The 5,204-nt window shown below is 48.4% G+C and overlaps 1 protein-coding gene across 19 annotated transcripts in view; it reads left to right on the top strand.

The window, feature by feature from the left end:
* Tacc2 (transforming acidic coiled-coil containing protein 2) overlaps positions 1-5,204 on the top strand; it is a 247,871-nt gene that overhangs the window by 142,568 nt on the left and 100,099 nt on the right. The gene's annotated exons all lie outside the window — the stretch shown is intronic.

Genomic DNA, 5,204 nt, shown 5'->3' with positions numbered 1-5,204 from the left:
TTTTTGATGCTGAGGACTGAATCCAGGACTTCCAGCTTGCTAGGCAAGTTGAGCCAAATCCCCAGCCCCTAGCCAAATCCCCAACCTGTAACCTTTGCATTTAGACTGGACTTGCTCAGAATCCGCTCATGAGCCTGTGTACAGGGGATGATCAGAATATTCTGTGTGTGTTTAAATTAAGTTTATTATAGTAAATAGCACATTGTCACTAATCTCTCTCAAAATATTCCACTATAGGCTCTTTTGCTCATAATATAGGATAGGTATATTAATAAATGCACCAAATGAGTGTCTTCATGAGGTATGATTAAAAAATACAGAGAATGAGGGCCAGTGAGATAGCTCAGCAGACTAAGCCCCTGCCTGGCAAGTGCAGGGACTGGGGTTTGATGAGCCGGCCAATGAGCCGGCCACCAAGTCCAAGCAAGGGAGGTGGCGTAGGCCTGTAATCCCAGCACTAGGGAGGCTGAGACAGGAGGATCAGTACGAGTCCGAGCTGTGTAGTCAGACCCTACACCAAATATATAAAACAAAACTGAATGCTGCTGCTGAGCACCAACTAATGGGAAAGTGGGCTCATTAAAACATTACAGTGTGTCCTCATCCACCTTGTGTACCATGCGACTTCTGGCTCTTTGTCAAAGTCGAGATGACCATGAAAGATAAGCATTTTGAGTCGACTTGAGACATAGAGGAAGCCACAGCAGCACAACTAATAACATCCATGAAAAAGTACTTCCAGAACTGCTTCAGACAGTGGCGAGAACAAAGCCAGGGAAAGTGCTTTGAGGGGGATGAATAGCAATGTGTCTTTCATTGTAAAAAGAAAATAAGCATTCACTATGTTCTTTGATCATGTACCCTGTGTACATGTGTACACACACTGCTGATATCAAACTGTGTACAGATGGCGATCAGTACACGTTGACATCTGTGCAAGGGTCTTCCTGTGTACATATACATACACAGTTTGTACTGATGTCAATAGAAACAGCTGAATTTTGCCAGGTCTCGCACGGCACTGGGGAAGCCCAGATGGACAAGACAGATGCTGTCTCCTCCTTCCTGCAGCATCCCCTCTAGGTGTCTCCCCTTCAAGCTGAGGTGTCTCCCCTCCAAGCTGAGAGGAGCCTTTGTCTGAGCTTTGTAGCTGCCCACGCCCCTATGTCACCACCCTTCCCAGACACCTTTAAATTGCTGGCATCCAACTCCATCTCCTCCAGTGGGCTGAGAGCTTCTCAGGGGGAAGAACTGGTCCCCTTTGACCTCCAGAATCCCAGCTTCTGGCCTGGCCTGGAGCAGGGGCTGTTATAGCCTGAAGTGGATTGGAAGGAGGCCGGGGAGGGACTCCTTGTTCGGCTGCATGCAGCAGGTGTGTGCTGACCTCCTCCCTAGCTGCCTCTGTCCATCTTCGCAGGTAGTGACAGGCAGGTTGCCAGCAGCGAGGGAGACCTCTTCGTGCTCTTTGTGTCTGGTGGACAGGAAACGTGAGGGGCAGTAGATATGGCAGGAAGATGCTGGCCAGCAGCAGAAATGCCAAGGCAGCTGTGCATTTACATGGAATTCTGAATGTTTCCATAGTGAGCCACAGTATGTGTTTAACTTTTTTTTTTTTTTTTTTTAAATGGTGCTTGGGATGGAACGCAGGGCCTCATGCATGCCCGGCAAGCACTGCTAGTGAGCTACGTCCCTAGCTCTTTAAAAAACTTTTGTTGTACATGGCTGACACTGACAAAGGTTCTACAATCTGAGGTACAGGATCTCAAGATAAATCCTGAGGGCATTTCACTGACCTTGTCAGACCAAAAAGCTACAACTCTTGTTGCACAGGTCCTGCTTTACCTTGGTCTTAACCATCCAGTAGAAAAGTATGAAGATGAAATATAGGAAGTAAAGCCATGTTGTTATGTTGAGCTGTGGGGGACTCAGGTCAATAATTTCTGACATTGCCAGTTAAACAGAAGACCCAATGATATTATGGGCTTCTGTACTTTTTTAGAATATTTTGCTGAGTTTACACACCTATAATATTCAACAACGGAACTTAAAAAAAATTGGGGTATAACTATGAATGTCCATTTTGTATCTGTGTATTCAAAGTGGTTGGGATAGATATATAGTTGCATTCTCTTAATGAATGGAGTGATTTGTTCTAATGGTGTTTGTAGGTAGGATCACAAGTCTGCATCTTGTACAGCAATTAACCACTAGGAAGAATGTATGCAGTGTATTATTTGTTGAAACTGTACTTTCGATTTGATTTGAAACTGTCTCATTGCTATATGTTTATCAATAAAACTTTGAAAAGAAAAAAAAAAACAAAAAACTTTTGTTGTAAGGCAGGGTCTCACTAAGTTGTCCAGCCTGGGCTCAGACTTGCTCTTCTCCTGCCTCAGCTTGCCACCCTTCTGGGAAAACAGGCCTAATCCACCACACCTGGCTTGAATTTAGCTTTTTAAATAAGAAACCACTGTGGGCAGTAGATACGGCTTGCAGCACTCAGAGGTTACGCGGAAGAGGGAGAGGCTGAGGTACCTTCTTCACTGCCCCTCCTCACCTCTCCATTTCGTGCTGCTCCAGTTGCCTTCCCGACTCCTGGGGTTTTTGGGAGGCCCTGAGTCCTCGGGTTGAAGGTGTCCTCGTTTGGTAAGCTTGAAAGTGAGCTGCATTTGCCCCCTCTGGTGCAGCTGTTGGAGACCCTCAGTTGGGAGCACAGAGGGCTACAGGGACTTCCCAAGAGAGGATGCTGGACCCAGCAGGATGGCTCCTCATGGCTGCCTCTAATGTCCCCGCTGCCTTAGGACTGTTTGCAATGACTTGTTCCAATTCCCTTTTCCCCAGACACTTCTTGTGTCCCGTGGTCTACCTGGAGCATCACAGCAAATCCTCACAGTGGCCTGCAGAGCGGAGAGGCTGTTCTCATTGCACTTTCCCAGTGCTTAGACCGAGGCTGGGGGCTGCTAACAGGCTCCAGGTTGTCCCGCCAGAGTCACACAGCTGGACTGAAGCAGGTGGGGCACAGCTGCCCAGCCCTGTCCTGAGCCTCTCCCCTGGCAGGAATTGAGTCCTGGTGGCTCTCACTGAGAGTGACCACGGATGGTAGGAAAGGACGAGCAGTGAGGTCTAGATGCTCTTGGTGCCAAGAACTTGTTGGTTTGACTTTATTCCCCTCAGGTCACCACAAAATGCAGTTGGTCACTACTCTTTGACTCTGTATTCGTGAATTTGACGACTCTCCAGCTTTCGTTTATAACCCCCGAGACAGTCCTTGTGGCTCTCCCTGGCAGACATGTGCCAGAGAAGTGGACCCTTGGGCTCACCCGACATAGGCATCCTCCGCCGAGGTCAAACAAGGCGATGCTCGGCCTTCTTGGAGTTCAGCTCTCACACCGGGAGCAAGTGTTGTTTTCACGGTGCTTTTCTAGTGCCTCTGTTGCTGATTTCGCTGTTTATAATGACTCCCGTGGACCAAGCTAAGGTACTCTCTTGAGTCAAGGGAGGCTTGACTGCACCTGAAGTTGAGAATCTTTGCTGTGGTGTGAGTCATGGAGCCACCCACGAGAGCCCAGAGCTGTGGCTCAGTGTTCTGTACGAAGTAGGATGTCTTTAAGCAGGAGCACTTTGCACAGAAGTTTATGTTCTGATTGATCAGCTCGTGAAAGTGTGGTGCCCAGAGGCTCATGGGAGCCTGGCCCATCTTTCCCCTTAGGAACAGTGGTTCAGCGTTGGCCAGTGCCCTGTGTGTAGGCTTTGTGGACATCACAGCAAGCAGCAACTGGTTGTAACTGCCAAACTGTGGGGGTGGCTAAGAGGAGAGCTCAAAGCTAAGTAAGTGTGCAGTGTTGATTTCACAACCTCAGGAGTGGCCCTGCCTCTCTACTCCACCAAAGGAGCAGCACAGAGGGTCAGGAGGGGAGGGGAGAGGAGGATACCAGGGTCGCCACAGTCCTTGGGAGAGATTTGCCTCCCATCAGGAGCTGGTTGGTACTTCAAGTTAGAAAGCTGTTTAAGCATTTTATGTGTTTATTAAAAAGTAATTAAAAATTTAAAAAGAGAAGCTGGCAGCATGGTGCGTGCCTGTACTCTTAGTGGTCTAGGAAGGCTGAGGAAGGAAGATTGCAAGTTTGAGCCCACTCTGCACAACTTAGCAATTTAGGCTGTTAAAGAAAGAGGGAAAGAAGGCTGTTAAAGAAAGAAGGAAAGAAAGAAAGAAGAAAAGAAAAGAGCTAGAGATCTGGGGATGTAGCACAGGTGGAAAGGAAGGCCTGGGGCTCTATGCCTAGTACAGCAAAAAAGGTGTTGGGGTGAGGAGGAGGAGCAGGATCTCTTTCTATCGATTCTTTAGTGCCATGTCCTTAAATTTCTAGAGCTTTCTTTCTGAATAGTGAAAAGGGGAGATACCCTTGTCTAGGGTATTTTTTGGATGAAAAGATGGGGACTTGGACGCCCTTTCTCTGTTACCAAAGCTCCTGGAGGAATCACGTGTGCTGCCTTCCCCAGGGAGAGGGGGTGGAGCTGCTTGGGGAGGAGGTTGGATGTTTTCTCTCAGCAACCTGGGCCCAAATCATCTAGAATGTTCTCCCAGTGACTAGAGTGCCTGTGGCCATTTGTATCATCTCTCCTGTGTTTTAATTAAAAAACAAAAACCAGAATGGCTTCCCAAGTGAAGCCTTCCAGCTGTGTTGTGTGTATTAAACAGAGGAGAAGAGTGCTGTGCTCTGACATCCAGGGCCTCCTGTGTTCGTCCCGTGGCTGGAAATCCAGGCAAGCAGCTGCCTTAGGCCTTCGGGCTTCCTCGGAGCACAGCAGGAAACCACTGGCGCCTACATCCGGTACCCTAGTGAGAACCAGATCGCTGCTGCTCTACTTCGGGTCTCTGCTGCAGGGGCCTGGGGAGTGGCGCTGTGGTCCATAGCCATGCGGAGCTCCTCACGGTGAGGCAGTCGTGTCCTGGTCACAGGTCACAGACTGGGCAGCCTGGCCTGGTGCTATTTACCAAGGCTTCCGACCTGTAACTTCAGGCAGAAAAGCCCAGGCAGGGGAATTTAATGTTCCTGCTCCATGTTATAGCATCCCTCAGGTCATCAGACTAGAATCGGAGCTCAACACTTACAGGTGGTAAAAGTACAGGGAAGTCAGGTGGGCTTAGAGCTTCTGTTTTCTTTTTGCTCCAAAATCACATGAGGATTTTTTTTTTTTTTTTG

Source organism: Octodon degus, unplaced genomic scaffold (genome assembly GCF_000260255.1).
Source record: "Octodon degus isolate 3935 unplaced genomic scaffold, OctDeg1.0 scaffold00010, whole genome shotgun sequence".
In the NCBI taxonomy this organism is placed as follows: Eukaryota; Metazoa; Chordata; class Mammalia; order Rodentia; family Octodontidae; genus Octodon; species Octodon degus.
This window is presented reverse-complemented; position numbering and strand designations above follow the sequence as displayed.